The sequence below is a fragment of the Euprymna scolopes genome, chromosome 22 (genome assembly GCF_053919585.1).
Source record: "Euprymna scolopes isolate OS-2025 chromosome 22, ASM5391958v1, whole genome shotgun sequence".
NCBI lineage: Eukaryota > Metazoa > Mollusca > Cephalopoda > Sepiida > Sepiolidae > Euprymna > Euprymna scolopes.
This window is the reverse complement of record NC_136503.1, coordinates 114,127,070-114,149,489: the sequence shown is the minus strand read 5'-3', so window position 1 is coordinate 114,149,489 and position 22,420 is coordinate 114,127,070. Positions and strand designations below refer to the sequence as shown.

The following is a 22,420-nucleotide window of genomic DNA, read 5'->3' as shown; positions in this document are numbered from 1 at the left end:
ATATGACACTTCTGCAGTATATGGGAGGCGGCCATTTTGTTTTTGGAGGGTTTCACTTAACCTGTCATCCCGTGGCACTTCTCAGTCAAATAATAAGGGACGATAACTCATGTTTTTTGAGAAATTCTTCGGAAATGTTGTCTTAATATGGATGTAAATTCCCTAAATATGTGCAATATTGCTTTGTTGATATCGGACAACCGGGAAACAATTGACTTTTTGCAGGCTGATAGATTGTTGTTGGTCAGGCAGCAGTATCAATGTGAACAAAGCATGATGTTGCAAACTAGCAATAGTAGTAGTGACAGATTCTGCTGGAGATGCCGGACTTATTGGAAGAAAGTTTTGGTTCGAAAAGGTAGTTTTTTGGGGTTCTGAACTTCCCCTAACTGAATCGGTCATATTTATTTATATGTGGGAATATGAGATGTCCACATATAAAGATATTCGTAGAGAATTCTGATTTATGTCCAACCACACCATTGCCGATTGGTAAATGTATTTAAAAGAACTGTTTTGAGCATTTTCTTCGACATCCAGAAGTTCTTGGTGGGGAAGGGTGCATCATGGAAATAGACGAAAGCCTATTTTCATGGCGAAGTGACAATCAGTCGACCAAGTTCATTCATTACATTCCATTCAAATTATTTATTAATTTAAAAATTTATATAACTTTGTTGAAACTTCAACAGCTGCCACAATTTTATTTTAATTCCAAAAATGTTTTGAGAAAAAAAAAAAAAAAAATGTTGCTTTGATTCGAAAAATTTTTTTATTTAAATTATTTTGTTCAAAAAAATAATTTTACTTTGTAAAAATCCAATGCTGCTTTGCCTACAAAATTGTTTTACTAAAATTATATTTTCTTACAGACTTTTCAATAAAGGTTTTTACAATTATTGTGAAAAATTACATAACTTGAATCGTGTCACTTCATTGGTTGAACACATTGTTTTTATTACAGCCTTTCTCATTGGTTGATTTGAATTTTTAACCCGCAAGCGCAGGCATGTTTAAATGAAAAACTTCAGTCACAGTAAATCTTTCATTCATGATGGACTCATTTTTAATATTCTTATAAATTTAATGGTTTTAGCACCCAATATTGTCATGGCTCGTTTGAGATAATTTAACCTAATAAGTGTTCTTTTCGTGATGTAATATCGTCTTTCTAATCAGCAAGAATGTTGATTGTGGGTTTTAAATAGACTTAAAGCCAAGGAATAATGATAATCTTCACAGAAGATTTTTTCCCTACCACTTCTTACAAAGTATTAACTACCAGGCTTGGCTGAGCAGCAAAATAAGGCAACATAATTTTACAATCAAGAAGATGAGACGACCTGCCTTAATCAACCAGGTAAGTGCACTTTTCGAAGTTGGGTGTATGTTTCACTCTGCCAAAGTTCTAAACTATGTGAGAATAAAATTCTCACATTATATATCGATACATTTTTATAGAATAAATGCTTCGGTTTTCAAATATTTTGTGTTTGGGAAAAAAAACTTGTTTATTACTTATTTGCTGTGGTATTTGACCAAGAAGAAATTGGAATTATTGTCCTCTAATATTACCACCGTCCGTATACTGCAGAAGTGCCTATAATGCATAATATCTGTTAGAAAATGTTTCATCAGGGACACCAAATCAGCTATCACCATTTAGAAAACGGTGAAAGTAATGCAACAATTAAACGTCTAGAGAAATTTGTCAAAATGCCACACAATTTAGTCTTTATTTGCACTCTTAATAGTACAATTAGTGCAAATAAAAACTGTTATTTTTATTGTATTTTTATTGTATACTTTTTAATAATGTCCTTTTTTTATGTTTTATTTCAATAAATCGCTTCAAAATACAAACATTGAATTACAAAAATGTGAAGGAACTGTTTTGCCTCTTCACCAGTTCCGGTAGTGCCACACAGAAAATTAGGAAAGACGCTAGCTGACCCTTTTTTTTTATTTACATGTAGAAATACACAAAATCTGTTTCTAATATTTTTGATCTGATCCGCCACTCTAAAATCTTAATTATTTGAAAATTTAAAAAGCAGAACACCAAAAAACGAAATTCTCTAGTTAAAAGATCAGTAATTGTACACAAAGAAAATAATTTAGTACAAAAAGTTAAAATAAATAAGGCAAAAACAAATGGCGGTGACATTTTTTTCTCGTAATTTCTCAGGTAAAAATGGGAGAGGATGGTTCCATAAAAAACATATCTATATTGAAGATTCCGAACGAGGTGAATGTTTTTTTTTGTTTTATGATTAAGGTATTTTTCTACATTAGGTCCACCTCCACAATCTTCTTTAAAATTGTGACTTATCTAGGTTTTTGACTATGCTGAATACGAAAATCGCATTGAAATTTTGCAGAGACAAGTAATTATCGAGATATAAAAAAACTGTATTATGCATTGTATTCTTTAATGGTCATTTCTTTTATGTGTGTGCGCGCCATAAACAAATCTACTTCTCTACAACCGACATTGCCACGAAACAAAATGCACTTGTCTGAAACTTCCCTCCCTTTCCCCCTGCCACCTAGCGGGAAAAAATCCGGCGGACCTGTATGAGAGTGTTCACCCCTAAAAATGCATGGTTTACAATTAAAAAAAGATTTTTTTTTTTTTGACGATTATCATAGATTACAGACTTAAGTATCATACTAACTGAAAAAATTTGGAAAAATAATAAATTTAATGACTTTTAAGAAGGGGGTTCACTTTCCTGTTATAGCGTTCTACTTCATTGCTACCTGATTTCCATTTCTTTACCGAAAGTCACTTAAAAGTCATTAAATTGTTTAAAATAAAATACGCGTCTAGTGCGCTTGAAGCCAAATCACACCATAATATTAGGAAAATAAACAAGTATTTTACTTGTTTGAAATTTATCATAAATATATTTCAGAGGTATACTCCATCTTCAGTATGATGTTTTGTTTCTTTTTTTTTCCTTTTCTTCTTCCTTGCCATATTACGTTGGAGAAAAAAGTTTATTTGTAAAGAACCGCACGTTGTATCTAGTGGTTGTATTATTACATTATTAGTATTTGTATACTTTTCAATGTTTTTTAATATTTTATTTCAATAAATCGCTTTAAAATAAAAATATAGAAAAAGAATCATCACTGGTTTCGGTAAAAAGCACACAGAAAACATGAGAAGGCTTTAGCTGATTATAACCTTAATTATTATAATCATTATAATTTAAAAAAAAATTTTTTAATTATTATAATCATTATAATAATTAAAAAAAATTTTGTGAAACTTAAAATATAACTTTGGCAAGAGTTTAAGTTAAGAAAATTTAATAACGGGAACTACATCTGAACCAAATCTGTTTGCTGCTGACTAGCTTCTAGTTCTAAACCGAGTCAGTTAATATTCCGGTTTGCCATTAACAAATAAAAATCAAACTTTATAATTACAATATATTAAAATCAAAATTTTTTAGTTTTATATTTATGTAGAATAAGGACTGTATTAATTTTATTTATTGCAGACTATTATCCTCATCTTTTCTTAGTTGTTTCACGATGCTTCGGCCAACTATTCCTCTGGTATTCGTCAGGTGGTAACCGCGACAGATAGGAACTCTGAACTTCCTAACTGCATTCTCAGCAATTACTGCCTTTCGTAGTTGTTGTCGTCTCACCACGTTTTGGCCAAGTAAGCCTCTGGTTGGCTTTGGGTAGGATTGAAACCGCTATCTTCAGACAATTCTCACCTGGAACCGTAGAGATTAAGGCGGACGTCTATGAGATTGCTCCTACCTCACAATTCCACAATTTGCACGTTTTAGAAAAAACTGTTTTCACGTTAATCTTATTGCTTACAAACTTAACTTCAAGATTAAAAAAGAAAATTTGAAAAAAGGACTTTATCGTCAGAGATCAGTTTTCAATTATGTTCTACTAAATTGAAAACTCACTTTATGGCCATCATCTAGAAAAAAATGGTGACTCACATGACCGGTGGATATTCTCGTCTAAAAAGGGGGTTAAGAAGGGAACTTCCTTAATCACTCTCCACACTCCCTTCTCTCTTTATTTCAACCACGTCGTCTCGTTTGAAAGAATCCCAACTATAAGGAATTGTGAAAAAACACATTTTTTTAAGAATTTGGTAAAAATTGAAATGACCACTCCAAAAATTGATCTTTTCCAATATTTTTAGAAATTGTTTTTCCAACGCTAAAAATGGGACATTACCATGGTATTCATATTCAGCATACTCAAAAACCTGTAAAAGCCGTCATTTTATAGGTTAAGTTGGAAAGGAAGCAAAAATTTATCCTAGATAGATAGCTGGAGAGTGATAGGTAAACCTAGAGAGAGAAGAGGATTAAGAAAGTTCCCTTTGTAACCCCTTTTGTAGATGGAAATATTCACTGGTTACGTAAAAGAGTTGCCATTTTTTTTCTGGACGATGGTCAAAAAGTGGGTGTTCAATTTACTGTAGAACGTTAGAATTGGAAACTGATCCAACAAATAAGTCATATTTTTTTTTTAAATCTGAAAATTAAGTTTGTTAGGTGTGCTGGGGCGATCTCATAGTCGTCCATAGAGATTAACTTTAGTCTGCTTTCTTTCAAATGCAATCAAAATTTAAACAAACTAAAAAAAAAAAAAAAATGATGACAAGATCCCTAAGAAGCATGGGTGGGTAGGGGGGAGCCGTTTTTTAAAGTTATTTTTGCCCGTACCGAAAATGAGTTAATAAAAATATATCTTGGTATTTAGAAGAGTAACTTATGCCTTTGATAACAATTTGTTGCATTTTTTTCGCTCTTTTTTGTTTTGTTGTAGCTTGTTAAAAATGCAGTGTTTTTCATTGGCCATGGACAGAAAAGATAAAGTTATACTATCAGAACAGATATTACACATTGTTCCTAGCGAAAAGTTTAATAATCATGTTTCAATTTGCTTTCATAATTTTCCAACATATTACATTAATTGTCACTGTCAGTGTGGATCTTGGAAGTTTTTCAAAAACTTAACAGATGTCACCAATTTAGCGAAGAAATGTTGGTTATTCCTCAGTTCAACTCCAGGTAATCTTCTGTCATGAAGATCGAAATATTGAACAATGCGATGATTGAGTGAAAATCGTCACCAGGCGTAAAATACAGACAAATTTTTATGATGTACGTACGACACTTCTGCATTATGCGGGTGGCCGCCATATTTTTTGGTGCGTTTCACTAAACTGTTGCAAGGTGGCACTTTTTGGAAAAATGTTTCGGTTTGGAAAAGTAGTAGTTTTTTTTCGGAGTCTAAACTTCCATTCAAAAATGTTTCAGAAAAAAACAATCCAAATGTTGGTTTAGGTATGTCAGGTTTTGGGGGGAATTTTTGACACCCTTAACACAAAACTGCGAATAAAATATACAAAACTCATAATTACTTTTTTTAAAGTGGGTTCTTTAATTTCTTTATGGGATATACTTCCAAAATAAACTATTAAAGTTTTTAAAAAAATAATAGAAATATTTTTTTTTTTAAAAAAGTGTTTACAAAGTGCATGCGCACGTTTCATTCAGCCATTTTTTCTATGTAATGAAATGAATTGAATTTTACAAGTTAAATGTTTTTCAATTTTTTTTTCACTTTAAAAATCTATCAAAATTTTTATATTGGTTCAATTTTTAAGATATTTTCAGGTTTAATGTGAAATTTTATACTCTTTCCAATAAACCGAATATAATATTCTAGACAAACGTTTTTTTTTATTCACCCCCCCCCATTTTGAAATGTCTATTAAAAAGAAAATTAATTTTCTCACCTAAGGATTATATATCACAAATTGAAGATAAAAGATCAATAAATAAAATAATCTAATTTAAAACAAAAACAAAAGAATAGTTACATGCAAATTTACCTTTGAAATCAAAAGTTTAAAACCTTTTTTTTTTTAAAAAAAAAAAACGTGGATTTTTTTTTTAAAGCGAAACCTCATATTTTGAAAGTATTGTCCTGTAAAAATTGGACACCTAGATCAATTTTTTCTATTTCATTCAATGTTGTTTTTTATTTTTTAGATTTTTGAAAAAAAAAAAATTCATCTCATAAAGAAATAATAAAATATTTTAAATTAAAAACTCATGTAATTCTTTAAGAGAATAAAACAAAAATGGAGAACTTGTCGGCGTTTAAGTAAACTTAATTATTCAACTGATGAGTGAAATGAGATCATTTTTCAAATACGGTGACCCATAATTGACTAATTTGATTGACAACAAACACATGTCAGAAATTCAAAGGGGGAGATAAGACACATATCAGCACTTCAAATGTTTGTTTCTTTATATAGTTACTACCGGGAAATATATTTGGTTTAATGTGTTGTTTTTACGTTTTTGAAATAATTAATTATGGCGGTTTTCAGCCTCCGTATTTCTCAACTGAAAGAAAGAGAGACAACTCCATTTGTGGACCTAACAATTTAAAATCGCGGTATTTTATAATCCTTGCTTAAAAAATTATTTTATTTAAAAAGTACATGGAATATAAAATATAAATATGGATAAATTCTTAACAATGAGGAATGGAAGCACCTATTGATTATTATTTTTTATAGGTAAGTGATTTTTTGGAATTTATATATATTTTTATATTTGAAGTAAATTAAAATTTGTTGATTTTCTTGAAATCTTTTTTAAAGAAAACCGATTAAAAAAAAATATTGCATATTTTTCTATTAAACCTTTTATTATTTAAAAATTTGGTCTTTGCTCCTTTTACTGGAAAAAAAATTAGGGTTTAAATTACATTTTTTAGGTAGTTATAAGCTTCGAACGACAGTGAGTCTAATTATTCAAATTTTTATCACTCATTTTTAATGGCGACATTTGACACTGGTAATGTTGCTTTAATTCGGAAAAATGTTTCATTTAAATTATTAATTTGTCGTTGACTCTTCAATGTTACTTTACCTTAAAAAATCTTTCATTAAAATTATTTAATTGTTCGAAAAAGAAAAAGAAAAAATTATTTCATAAAAATCCAATGTTATTTTGTTACATTAAAAACAATTCGCAGTTTGTTTTTTTTTAATGTTTTGATTTAATAAAAATATCGTCACATCTAGAGTCCTAAATTATGAGATGAAAAAGTGAACGAATCTCTTAGTAAATAAGAGTTGTCTCCCTCTGCACACTGACAAATTGTAAAATAGCGCCGTTGCTTTCATTACGAAATTGCTTTATAAAATTACATTTTCTTATGCAGATTTTTTTTATTTTATATAGCGATACATTTTTATACAATAAATCTTTTAGTTTTCAAATATTTTTCTGTTCAGAAATTTGACCAAGAAGAAATTGAGAGTTATCGCCCTTGATTACATAATTTTATTTTTAAATAAGTAAATCAAATTTTATGAGCAAACTAGGAGGGGGGGGGGCGTGAGAGGCCAAGTTTTTTTTAGAATTCAAAGACCGATAATTCAATTTAACTACCGAGATTTACGAACCGTATTATTTTATTATTAATCGCTAAAAATCGTAAAATTTGATTTTCTTAATAAAAAAAAAAAAAATACTCGGTCAATTTACGTTATTTTTCGAATATAACATTTTATTTCCGTGGTAGGGTGTCAGAAACTTCGTGAAAAATATTGAATAATTCGACCCCCTGTCTTTCCAAGCTTATAACTACTCGAAAAATGTAATTCAAACCCTAATTTTTTTTTTCAATTAAAGGGGCAAAGACCAAGGTTTCCATTAAAAAAAAAAAAAAAAAAAAAAAAAAATACAAACCACGTGGTTAAAAAGAAAATTTAAACTTCTGACTTTAAAGGTAAATTTTCAAAAAACTGTTCTTTTTTTCGTTTTAAATTAGAATATATTATTTATTGATCTTTTATCTTTAATTTGTGATATATAAAACTTTGGCACATAAATTAATTATTTACTTTTTAATAGACATTTCAAAATAGGGGGCGTGAAGTAAAAAAAAAACGTTTGTCTAAAATATTATATTTGGTTTATTGGAAAGAGCATAAAATTTCACATTGACCCTGAAAATATCGCAAAAATAGAATCAATAGAAAAATTTTGATAGATTTTTAAAGTTTAAAAATTGAAAAATACTGAACTCGTAAAATTCAATTCATTTAATTACTGTTTTTTTAAAAATAATATTTCTATTACTTTTTATACAACTTTAATAGTTTATTTTGGAAGTATAATCAAAATAAACAACCCACTTTTAAAAGAGAAATTACGAGTTTTTTTTATATTTTATTCGCAGTTTCGTGTTAGGGGTGTCAAAAATTCCTACAAAAATTCTGATACACCTTACATCATAAAGATTAGTCAGTATTATTATTATTAATAATAGTAGTAGTAGTAGTAGTAGTAGTAATTTTAAATAAGTACCAAATCGAGTTTTCTTTGGTTTCAATTGATGGCGAGCCGAGGAGAGTAATCTGTCGACCTTAACAAAAATAAAAAACGCACGGTTAATGCCAAAAGGGGTTGCTTCCCTCCCCTCCCTCCAACGCAGAATCAAACAAAAATAGTACGTGGCCAAACATTTTTCCTGGTAACAATTTGGGACATTTCTATTACCAAAACACACATATTGAAGACGTTAACTTCCAAATGAGATGTACATTTAAACAATTACTTTTCAGCGGCTTTTTCGTAGAGGTCAAAAATAAAATAGGAACAACTTGAAAATATCACCGCTAACCGGTGTCTACGTTGGTTTTTGTTATTCCCAGGTCATAATGCATTTTATTTCTGAAAATGTTGTTCCAGCGTTAGAACTTTGTATTCTAAATATTTCTGTGGCAGATTTAGCCATACAAACTTGTGATACTCTTACCACGATCAGATGGTTGGCACACCATGGCCTCATCGCCAATCAACGTATTTGCGATAAATGCCAACGGCTAATGTCATTTCAAGCAAGAAGGGGAAAATATTACATGGACGGGTATTGTTGGGCTTGCTCAAAATGTTGCCGTAAAAAAAATATACGACTGGGTTCATTCTTCGACCGTTCGCATCTCAGTTTAATCCAAATAGTAGAAATATTATATTCGTGGTCGTTAGAACGATCCCAAGTCGAAGTTTCCAGACAGACTGGCATATCAACCCACACTTTGGTGGATTGGTACAATTTCATCCGCGATATTTGCGCGCGATATTTGATCGATAATCCTGTGGAGATGGGTGGACCTGATCGAACAGTGGAAATTGACGAAAGTAAATTCATGAAGAGGAAACATTACCGCGGAAAATTTAAGCCTGACCAGTGGGTTCTTGGTATGGTCGAGCGTGAAACAGATGTGACAATGATGGTGCCCGTGGACAACAGAGATGCAGCGACTATTTTTCCCGTCATTTCTCAATACGTGCGTGCAGGCACCCGTATTGTGACGAATGGATGGCGAAACTACAATGCCCTACCACGATATGAACTGGAAAATCACGGATACACCTTTGTTGCTCCTGAAGATCCCATAAACAATGTTGAAGGCAGCTGGGATCTTTGCAAGGTGAAATTCCGTGCTATGAGAGGAACTAATGATGCAAATTTCAATAGTCACCTTCAAGAATTCCTCTGGCGACGTCGTATAAAAAACAATTTTTTCGGCAACATTTTATATTGGATACGTTATTACTATGATGTTTTGTAATATATTTTGGTAATCGTGAAGAAAGAGAGAGCCTGTTTCCTCCGTTTGACTATAGGTGGCGTTACTGTCTGTCCACCCAGTTACGGAAGCACAAAATGTATATAATGCCACCCTTGAAATAAAAATAAATGTTTTTGTTATATTTTAATTTTAAACATGTTTTTTTTTGGGGGGGTGCAAACATATTTAAGTTTTGTTTTTTCAAACATATTTACGTTTTTTTTTGTTTGTTTTTGCAAGCATATTTAAGTTTTATTTTTCCAAACATTTACGTGTTGTTGCTTGTTTATTGTAAAACATTTACGTTTTTTTTGGGGTTTTTTTTTTGCAAGCATAAACTAAATATTTTTGAAATATTTTTCTTTTTGAAAAGTTTGCTTATGCACTTATTGGTACCGCGCTATTTTTTAATAGTAGTTTCAAGTAAGATTCAAGTTTTACAATATCCTTTTTCAAATATATATATATATATATATATATATATATATATATATATATATATATATATATATATATATATATATATATATATACTTGCAGAAAAGGTAAAATAAGTGCAGAAAAATTAAGAAAAAAGGGGGGGTCCATAAAAAAGATAAAAGAAAAAACGTTGATTTTTTTTATTATCATAAGAGCGTAAAAAATACTCGCGGAAAAACGGTTGTACCCATAAATATGTTTAAAAGAAAAATATAGCAAAAACATTTAGTTTATGCTTGCAAAAAAAAAAAAAACGTAAATGTTTAAAAATAAACAAGCATCAAAACGTAAATGGTTGGAAAAATAAAACTTAAATATGTTTGCAAAAAAATAAAACTTAAATTTGTTTGCACAAAAAAAAGAAACATGTTTAAAATTAAAATATAACAAAAACATTTATTTTTATTTCAAGGGTGGCATTATATACATTTTGTACTTCCGTAACTGGGTGGACAGACAGTAACGCCACCTATAGTCGAACGGAGGAAACAGGCTCTCTCTTTCTTCACGATTACCTATATTTTAATGTAATTTTAAATAAACAAAGTTTTTTTTTTATTATTTGTTTACATAACATGATCATTGAAACATTTTTTTATTATTCGCTGTTTGATTTCTTTCTTTCTTATATTGGAAGTTTTGGTGCTTGTTTACATTGGAGATCTTTTAAACGAACGCATTTCAGATGAAAACATTACGTACTTAAATGTAATATCGATATCAGTATAAATTCCCAAAATTAAAAAAAAATTTTTTTTTAAATGACCCAACAAAAACATGATTGCAAGCATAAATAGAATTTATCCACTTATTGAGTTTTAGGCTATTATTCGGAATTTTAACCAATGGGGACCTCCAACGCACACCAAAGATTAACCCTCCCCTCATATGTAACTGTAATCTAATTTACTATTATCATCATCATAACTTTTGTACCATTTAAAAGAAGAAACTTATCGCGCTGAAATGTTATTTTGAAAGCCATTCTTAACATGGTGTCTGTGCTTTCACTTAACAATTTAATAATTAAAAAAGATATCGCTTAGCTTGAATTTAACTCGAAAAAAAATATTTAAAAATAATTTAGCAATATTTATTTTTAATTTTTTTTCAGCGGAGAAAAATATTGAAAATGCGAGTTTAAATTCACGTTTTTAGTGAAGTGGTTATTTTAAAAACGTAAATATGAAATTTTCGATATTTATTTTTTAAAAGCAGTTTTCGTTAAATATCCGAGAAGAAATATTTTTAGGTGTGTCCCCCCCTCTATGTTACGAAAGCTAAAAATAAATTTAGGTTGATAAAAATTGCAACATTTTATGAGCTGAAAAGTTAAAATAAAAAAAAATGTCGTACTCCTTGGGTATTGAGTTCCATGGCGACCAGCAAAAAAACACGCGTGTCACGTCGCTCCCTTCCTAACGCAATCGCGCGTAACATTTTTTTTATTTACTGACGTTGTCGTAGTAAGTAAACGATTATCTGTCACATTATTTATTTTGAATAAAAGTTTTACTCTCTGAATATGAAAAGAAAAAAGTTACTAAACATTTATTAATGTCTCACTTTTACAGACATTTGTTTTTAAATTTCTTTTTAAATGACGACTTTTATCGACTTCTTTTGCGGATGAGTAAAAATCTAAAAAAATAACTAAACCATTTCTCGGTATCTTGACTTTGATAACATTTATTTGTTAAAAATATTTGTAAAAGTGAGAAATTATCAGTAAATGGTTTAGTTTTTTTTTTTTTTTTTTTTCGTTTTTTACCTATCCGCAAATGCTATTAAAAAAAGAAAGTCGATCAAAAGTCGTCATTTAAAAAGAAATTTAAAAACAAATGTCTGTAAAAGTGAGACATTATTAATAAATGTTTAGTATTTTTTATTTTAATATTCAGAAAGAGAAACCTTTTTTCAAAATAAATAAATAATGTGACAGATAATCGTTTAGTTACTACGACAACGTCAGTAAATAAAAAAAAAGTGTTACGTGAACGTGCGCTTATGTCAGGAAGGGAGCGACGCGTGTTTTTATGCTGGTCGCCATGAAACTCAACGCCCAAGGAGTTCCAAAATGTTTTTGGGTATTTTTTTTACGAGCGTAATATAAACATCCCCAACGTAATAAATACCCCCAACCTCGAAAGCCGTTCTTAACATGGAGAGGTTGGGGTGGGGGGCGTTTATACTACGTCGAGTTAGGTCGTAAAAATACCATTTCTTATATAAAAACCATTATTTATATGACCTGAAGTCGTAAATAAAAAACGGACAATATTGATTTTATGTCCAAAAGTTTTGATAATTAATTAGATCAGGGTTACATCGTGGTTTATAGAGGGAGGGGGTGATAAATATCTGCAGCGTGCGTTGGGGGTCTCTATTAACCTATTCTTCTAAGGGAGGTAACTCCATTAAAATAGTAAACATTCATTTCTTATTAGTACTTGATTGTTTTAAAAAAATTCAATATTGTCGCATTCCACATTTTATTTATTTATTTTTTTATTAACGTTATAAAACTTTGTTACATTTAAATGAAGTATTTGATTTTTTTTTCTTACAGTTAGTATAGAATTTAGGAAACTCATTCATTTTTTCTAGGTAGGAAAACTGGTCCATTATTGAATAAATATCGATTCGTGGTCTTGCAACTTGCATATAATAAAAATTCTAGATTTGAAATTCAACCGTTTCACATCATAAAATTTAAATTACTAAATTATGACACACACACACACACACACACACACACACACACACACACACACTGTGAGATTTTTATAATTGTTTTGAATTTAGGAAAACTCGTCTCGGGAAAACTCGTCCCCTTTCGCTAGGTAGGAAAACTGGTCCCTTATTGAATAAATATCGATTGAAAACACATTTTATGATCGTTCTTGAAGGAGATATTGTTTTTTAAAATAAACTATAGCCCCCCCCCCCCATAATATTTTTTAAAAAATAATTTTACTTGTTTAATGGTTTTTTTTTGGTTTTTTTAAATAAAATCGATTTTCTAAGTGTCCATTTTCTACCTAACTGGCTAAGTTCTTAGTGATTTAACTTATTTTAAAGCGTTTATTATGTTCATACAAAGTTAATTACAAATTTTTTTTGTTCTTATTTTAACGATGTTTTTTGGAGTCATAAAAACAATAAAAAAAAACAAAACCCAAAAATTAAAAAACAGGGAGCGATTCCTTCGTTACGCTTTTGGTTTTGTTTTTTAATTATGATAGTTTTTTGTTGTTATGTTTTTGTTTTCTGTCATACCAAATGCACTCATGCGTTATTTAAAATTATGATTTTATCAATTATCAACAGTTATTGCCGTCCTGTCAAATTTTGCAAAAATTAACTAATAAATTAAAAGCGAAATATTTTTTGGCGCGAGAGATGCCATGTGCTAACAATCTCTCGTTAACTCATTTTTAATTTTTTAAAAATTTTTACTTCAAAATTCTAAAATCAATCATTAAGAGAGAAAGTAATCACTAAATAAATTTATTAATCAATTTTATTGAAAACTCCGCTATCGTTTATCAAGAATCTTTTTAATTTCATTTTTTGTTGGTTGCTTTTCGAAGGGAGATAAAGGTTTTACCCCCCCTCTCTCTCTAAATTATATTTCAAAAAATATTAAAATTTATTATTTTCTTTTTAAAACCAAATCTCCCTCAGTAATTTCTTTAATTTTCTATTTTTTAGCGATTATCAAGACCCCCTAAGATACCGGGCATTATTTCTCGTTCTCCCGTAACACTCGACCGACATGTTTTTTGTTTGTTTTCTGTTTGTTTTTTCTTTACCAAATAAACGATTCCAAATAAATTAAATAAACAACATAGTCGGCGAGGTAGAAAAATCGATTTTACCCTTTTATAAACAACAGTATATAAGTAAATTCTTTTTATATTAATATAAAATATGCGGTCTCGTTTATGAACATAATAAACGCTTTTATTAAAAACACAAAAAAAAAAAACATTAAACAAGTAAAAATATTTTTTTTTAAATATTATGGGGGGGGGGGCTATAGTTTATTTTAAAAAACAATATCTCCTTCAAGAACGATCATAAAATGTGTTTTCAATCGATATTTATTCAATAAGGGACCAGTTTTCCTACCTAGCAAAAGGGGACGAGTTTTCCCGAGACGAGTTTTCCGGAGACGAGTTTTCCCGGCACCAATTGTTTTATCCTAAATGCTATACATATATGGTTTGGTTTTCCAGCTGATTACAATATGGTTGTCTTCAAGTCTAACGTAAACAAGTTTTTGATGAGCCGTTCCATATAAGTTAACAAATTCACCAAATTTCCATTACTAACGATTACTATATTGTCCAATTTCTATTGTACACTCTTTAACCCTTACCCTCGAGTGGCCTTAAGGCCTTGATAATTGGTGATGCCCATGTAAAACACACACACACACACATTTTATGACCGTTATTGAAGGAGATATTGTTTTTAAAAGAGAATACACATCCCATAATATTTTTTAAAAAGATTTTTACTTGTTACCTGTTGTTTAAAAAAATATAAAATTGATTTTTTAAGTGTTTGTTTTTAGTGGTTCAACTTATTTTAAAGAGTTTATTTAGTTTAAAAAAAAAACGTAATGCTGAGTGTTACTTTTGAACAAAAAATGTTTGACATGAGAGGAGCATGTCTTAGTAGTCTCGATAATCGCTCAAAAACAAAAACTTAAAGAAAACACTAAGTTTCTCCAAAAGAAAATAAATTTGTATATTTGTAGGTAATGTCCAAGATCACTGCCCAGAAAAAAAATTAAGCTACCGGAAGTAGATATAGTTGATTATGCAACGAAAACGAACGGAAGACACGAAAAACGAAACCATACAAAAAAAATATTTTAGTTTTTAACATTTCTTGTTATTACGAAACAAACAAAAAAAAAGACAACACTTCTTGTATTATCAAATAATAAAACACAAATATTTTATTTAGAAAATTTTAGTTTTAACACTGTGTTCACAAAACAAAAGGCACTTGTGCAGTATGCGGACGGCGGTCATCTTTTCTTAGTGCGTTTCAGTAAACTGTCGCCAGGTGGTGCTTTTCGGGGAAAAAAAACAAACTTTAAATTATTAATTTGCTGCTGACCCTTCGAAGTTGCTTTAATTAAAAAAATGTTTCATTTAAATTATTTTTTTCGGGGGGGGGGGTATTTTACTTTACAAAAATCCAATGTTGCTTTCATAACAAAATTGTTTTATTAACATACTTTTTACGCATAATTTTAAATCAATGTTTTTACAATTATATATTGATAAATTTTTATACAATAAATGTTTTGGTTTTTAAATATTTTTCCGTTAAAAAAAAAAATCTTGTTTGTTACTTATTTGCCGCGTTATCTAACCAAAAAGAAATTGGAGTTATCGCCCCTAACAATAGTCGCCGTCTGCATACAGCAGAAATGCACCCAAAAATGATTTTTGAACAACAACAAAAAAAATTCTTATATTATCAAATAATACAAGAACTTGTCAAGAAGTTTTTTCAGTGCTTATTTTTTGGTACCGCACTCGGCGCACTATTTTTAAATACTTTTTTCAGGTTAAATTCAAGTTTCACGATATCTTTTTTTTTAAATTAAATTGTTAGCACAGAATAGTTACAAAACATCCTCCTCTCCCCATGTGAAGAATGACTTTCAAAATAACGTTATTATTTCACCGCGGTACCAAAAATACATAAGTACCGTTAGGTGTGTCAGAAATTTCGTGAAAAATAGTGAATAATTCCACCCCATCTTTCTAAGCTTATAACTCCTCGAAAAATGTAATTCAAGCCCTAATTTTTTTTTCAATTAAAGGAGCAAGGACCAATGTTTCATTAAAACAAAAAAACAAACAACGTGTTTTTTTTTTTAAAAAAAGGTTTTCAACTTCGGACTTTATAGGTAAATTTCTAAAAAAACACTACTTTTTTTTTTTTTTTTTTTAAATTTGAATATATTATTTATTGACCTTTTTTCTTCAATTGGTGATATATAAAACTTTGGTGAGTAAATTAATTATTTACTTTTTAATAGAAACTTGAAAATGGGGGGGGGGGGCGTGAATAAAAAAAAAACGTTTGTCTAAAATATTATACTCGGTTTATTGGAAAGAGCATAAAATTTCACATTGACCCTGAAAATATCGTAAAAATAGAATCAATAGAAAAATTTTGATAGATTTTTAAAGTTTAAAAATTGAAAACTTATATAACTTATATATAAAACTTATGTAACTTATATTAGTTATATAACATATCACTTATATTTCGTAAAATTCATTACTGTTTTTTAAAAAATAAAAAAAATATTTCTATTACTTTTAAAACAACTTTAATAGTTTATGTTGGAAGTATAATCCATAAAGAAAATAAACAACCCACTTTTTAAAGGGAAATTACGAGTTTTTTATATTTTATTCGCAGTTTCGTGTTAGGGGTGTCAAAAATTCCCACAAAAATTCTGATACACCTTAAAGTACTGTGTTTTCTTTTTCGTTTCGTAATAACACAAGAATTGTTTAAACTAAATTAATTCTTCTGAATAAAATATTTGCTTTCTTTGATAATAAATAACTGTTTTTTGTTTTTTTCTGTAATTTGTAAAAGTGTTAAAACTAAAGTCATTTTTTAAAATAAATATATGGTTTCGTTTTTCGTGTTTTGACTCCGTGGCCAAGTTTTTTTTTTAAAACAAGAGTATAAAAAGTATAAATAACTTTAAAAAATATTATGGGGGTCGCCTTTAAAAACAATATCTCATTCAAGAACGGCCATAAAGTGTAATTTTAATAGATATTTATTCAATAATGGACCAATTTTCCTACATGAATGAGGTTTCCGGGTATAAGTTTTCTGGGCACCGTTAATATAAGTATCCATCCAGATGACCCTACCATTCACAAAAAATCGCGTGGATGGAAGCTGGAGTCGTTGCAAAGTAAAATTCAGGGGCATGGACATGACTTACAGGAGATGAATTTAAAACCACTCGACGTTTATAGGCCAAATTTTGCGAATTTAGCCTTTTTAAAGCAGTTTAGCCTTTTTAAAGCAGTTTGGCCTTTTGATGTATTTCGTTTTCTTCGATTATTTTTATATATATTTATGGTTATCTCAAGTTGTATCACCCGACATTGACAATCCAAGGGCAATGAATGTGCGCTAGAGTTCCAATTATATAACTTATATTAGTTATGTAACTTATATTAGTTATATAACATATCACTTATATAACTAATATCACTTATTAACCTATATAACCTATATATAATTTACATTTAGAAAGTTGATTTTTAGAGGTATTCAGGTCGCCAAGTTTGTTTTCGCGCATGCAGAAACAAACTTGGCGACTAGTGAAAACAATACAGAAGGTAAACCCAAATGGCTCTTAAAATCAACTTTTTAAAGATAAATCTTTTTTTTTACATTTACAGCATCTCCAGCAAATTTTATCACTTGTTGCTTTTGAAAATTTCTGAATGGACATGGCATGCCCACATAAACACAACTTGTTTTGTGCAATTGATCTTTTGGGTTGAGCATATTGTAAAGCTGTATCCATTCACGAGTCAAATTTGAAGCCAAATTCTAAAAAAACAAAAGGCCAAAAAGAATTTTTGAAAACCAAACTGCTTTTAAAAAGGTTAAATTCGTTAAAATTTGCTTAAAACATTGAGTGGTTCTAAAAGGGTGATCGATTTATAAGAACATTACATTAGAAACTAAGCACTCCTTCGGATACTGACTTAAAAAAAAAAAATTGATACTCTGGTAAACTAATGTCCATTCCATAATAATCCGCTGAAAAAATTGTCAAAAAATACGAAAGTAAAAAAAAAAAAAAAAATAGAGAGAGGGGGGGGGGTATCGTGCGTCAAAACAAAAATTTACAGGTTTACACAGATCTTTTTCTTCTCGTAATAAATTCACGCCGTCATTTAGTGTCTTTGCCAATTATCTTAATCAAATATGGTTAAAGTTTATAATTTGGGTAAGATAATGTTTGAATAGTATACATCTTAAGGCTAAAAGCTTCAATACAATTCGTTTATTTATTTTGTAAATGAAATATCATTTTAATTTTTGGCCGAGTAAACTATATATATTTTTAAAAATCTGCATACGCCATTATGATGTTTTTGTTTGTCATTCAATTTCATGTGTTTGATTATGTTCCTTAGAAACAAAACGTACTCTCCACCACCCTAATTACGGGTGGGATAATCTTTAAACGGCGTCTGATTTTATTATTCGTTAATTGATTTTTTTCAAAATAATAAAAATAATTAAATAAATAAAAAAAAAATAGCAAACAAATCAAACTTATTCATCTACATTTACTTGTCTTTATGCAGGGCTAGTTACAACGTCACGTGAGATTTTTATGTTGGGAAATAAAAAGGGGTACTGTAGACAGACAACAATTAAAATTGCCTCAGTCTCGAAAGATACCTATGTCACCGATGAAGGGCAGAAAAGATGAAGTGTAGTATTCAGAACAAACCTCGCTCCTTATCAAGTCTGAGAGCAAAATTGTTTCGATATTATCTCTTCTCTATTATTATCTTTTATCTTCTTCTTCTATTATATAACAAGCAGGGTTACCCGGCGTTGCCTGAGTGTGGAGAGGTTTTATGGTAAGGGTATTGAACAACAGAGCCCTAAAAAAAAAAAAAAAAAAAAAATTAGCTGCAGTAGCCAGGCTTGAACCTGTAACGCTAAGAGGAAAAGGAAGTGACAAAAAGCGAACGGTTTAGTTGCAGCACCCACCATGACATACAACGTCACTGCCGTTCAAAATAAGCTTAGTCATTGCAAAGTGTATGATGACGGGGCTGTGACAAGAATATTCTTTAATAAAAGCATATTCTTAGCATATATTGGGTTAGAGAATATTCTTTTAACAAAAAGCGTATTCTTCTTGGGGGGGGGGGGAAGAAAGAACATGCCAAATAAGTTTTGGTGTGCTGAAAATATGCTGAAGCATATTTAGGTACGAGTTTTGAATTTATTCATTTTTTTTCCCAGATAAATTAAACGTGGTTAAACCCTTAGTAGGTGTGAAGTTACATAAAAAAGCATCTAAAATTTGGTTCGTAGAAAAAGAGTGATATTATAGGCAGATATATAAACATGCACAGATATCTCATTGTGCTCGTAGACAAATCATGTTAGTTCCCAGTATGCATTTACAAGATCTGAAAAAAAAAAAACTATGCCGAAAGTAATTAGCACTCCTGCTGAACGAATAGTAAGATTTGCAGAGGAATTTGAAGAGAACCAGTTAACTGGCAATTGCTTAATCTGCAAATACTGCAATATTCAGGTAAGAACAGGTTATAGTGTATAAAAATTAAAATGTAGTTGTATGATAGATTGGTATTGTTATACAAATTACCAAAATAATAGTTTTCTATTTCAAATTTTGTAATGCTAAAACTAGTCGTATTAAAATTTTGTTGAATGTTGAGATTTTTAATCCATTCTGTCTACTTTGCACATTAATTAACAACAGTTAATGCACTTAAAATAACCTTTTCCATACTTTTTTAATGTATATATTAACATCAAATAATTCATTTTTATTTTTACAGATCAAAAGTTGCAAGAAGTCTTTAATGGTACAGCATTTAAAAACCAACAAAGATCTGGCAAAAAAGAAAACGAACACTGCAACATCAGGTGCAGTTCCTACTGCAACAATTGCTCATGATTGTCAAGAAACCAGTACAAGTAATTTGTTCAATGCCAATTTGCCAAAGTGTTGATTGCCGCGAATATCCCGTTCTATAAATTGGACAACGACATGTTTAGAGAATTTAGGAAATATTACGTTAGTGAAGTGTACGAAGCAAAAGTTAAATCACTCAGAGAAAAAACTACGGGAATGAAACTGTGGGTCTCCATTGTGACAAATTATTGATGTAGAGCAGCGTTTTATTGCTTGCTTTGTGTTTGGCATTCTACGGGTAGAAGAGGAACGTGGAAAGTGCTATTTGGGAAACCTTGCATGTCTGCCAAAATAAATCACTCTACAATTGCAGCATTTTTCAATGAGTAATTGCAGTTTTTGTGGCTGCAAATTGCTTTACGTTAATGTGCTCTTTGTAACAACAGGGCAGAGTCTTTCGACATCTATTGGATTAGTTGCTGAGGTCAACATGACACTGGAGATGGACAACTCCTAATTTTGTAAAAAGAGTGTGCTCTCAAAGAAGAAAGGTTTTAGTATGTTATAGGCACCGCCAAAACTGGGGGGGGGGGCAGGTAAGTACTTTTTGATGGACCGTCTTTTTAAAAATTTACCAAAAATCAGGTAATTATCCAATCAATACGAAATTTTCAGCGATTATTAAGAGAAGAATGAACTTTATAACAGTGTACTTATTTTTCATAAACGATATTTATATATATATATATTTTTTTTGCTTACAACCCCCCCCCCCTTGTTTTGAGAGGGTTCCAAATATGCTTAAAATAATCATCTGAAACTGAACAAAACATATTGTGTTGTTGTAAGGGACAAGATTATAGATTTAAAAAAAAAAAAAAAAATTGTTTGCATACCTTATTTTGACGTCTGAATATCAGAACTTCGATTGTGTTTAATTATCCCGCTTTTGAATTTTGAAGTGTGAAATTCGGTGAATATGTTAAGTAAAATGATTAATTTAAGTTAAGCAAAAAAAAAAAAAAAAATTTTTAATATTTATACGAAAAAAGCCATTTTAAAATCTTTGATAAATAAATTAACAATTTTTTTTAGTGAGCCGAATAATGCATGACCATTATTAAACAGGGCATGCTTTGAAGAATCGATACAAAAAAAAAAAAAAAATTCGATAAATATTGTGCCCTTTGTGTTAAAAATAGCATCATTTTTTTCGATCCCGTTTGAAAACGTTTGCCGCCTTTCGACTATGGTGGACCAAACGCGCTGAAATAATTTTTTTTTATTCTGCTTTAAACCCCCCCCCCATTTTTGGGAGCCTGACCCCCACACACATACACATTAAAAACCAAACTCATACAAATGGTCACCCATCTGGTACTGGCCAGCCTCAGCGTTGATAATACATTGAAATTTTCGTCACTGAAAAATAAGTTTTTTTTGGCCTTGATAGGTAGGTAGGATCGAACCTGAAGCGCTGAGGCGAAGTTGGAAAATAAAGTGTGAAAAAACGTGACATATTAACCGCTCAGCCAGCAAGAAAGAGTAATTGAAAAACGTTTGAATTTATTTAAGTAGAAAGAGAATTGACAGGTGCCCGCACTTAATGACTTAATTAGGTCAAATAGAAATCACGGAGTTAACATTTTCTGCGAGCGTTACAATGACGTAAGCAATCGCTATTCAGCAGTTAACATTTTCTGCGGGAAAGTTTTTAATGAGGTAAAAAATTCGGTTTGTTTGTTTTTACCCAACTTTGGGGAAAACCAGCTCCCCCGTTTATTAGGGGAGTGTCCAGACAAAAGCAATTGTCTGATATGACGGTAAAAAGCCGACACTGACCAAATGCTTACATCACTTTCCGGAGACCACCTAGTCGTGGGCCAGGGAACTGCCAATTCGAATCCAGTTTCACTTTTTTTTATACTGAAAAGCAAAAGAAACACGCGGCGATCGAAAAATCTGGAAAAAATAGCGCGTGAAAGTCGAGCAAATTAAATACACATGCGACCCTCATTCGTAACTCATATATATTATCATTTAGACAGCATATAAAAAGTTTTAGGAAGAAGCGACCCCACCGAGTACCCGTCCCGAAAAAAGCCTTTTGCGGACAGACAGGAAAAAGTGCACACACACATACACACATTTTTGCTTTTATATATATAGACTAGCGGGGATGCCCAGGTGTTTGGAGACCTAAAAGAAAAATAAACAGAAAGTTTTGGTAGACAGGTAGCAAAGGCAAAAAAAAAAAAAAAAAAAAGATCGACATCTTACAACAATTCTAAGAAGGCAGAGAATTGAGAATGGTTGAAATTAAACGATTAAAAATTTAAGTGAAGGAGTTCACACGGGTGCATAAATTTAATGAGATCAAACATCATGCCATAGGGGAATGAAATTCCGCACTTAATTTTCGCTGCAAGGTAGTTTTTTGGGTTTATTTTCCCCAAGTTGTTCAGGGAAAACAAGCTCCGATTAAAAAGGGAGTGTCCAAATGAATAGCAATTGTCTGATATGATGGGTTTTCACCACATTGATCAAAGCTGATTGCTTTCTGGACGTCCCTGGCA

General features: G+C 30.4%; 1 protein-coding gene and 1 long non-coding RNA gene across 2 annotated transcripts in view; one reads left to right on the top strand and one right to left on the bottom strand.

Moving 5' to 3' along the window:
* Positions 1–22,420, bottom strand: part of LOC145243667 (isovaleryl-CoA dehydrogenase, mitochondrial-like) — a 191,075-nt gene that overhangs the window by 162,490 nt on the left and 6,165 nt on the right. The gene's annotated exons all lie outside the window — the stretch shown is intronic.
* On the top strand, positions 1,016–20,728 carry LOC145243668 (uncharacterized). Its single transcript, XR_013862931.1, has 2 exons — positions 1,016–1,360; positions 19,768–20,728. It is a non-coding gene; the product is annotated as an uncharacterized LOC145243668 (long non-coding RNA).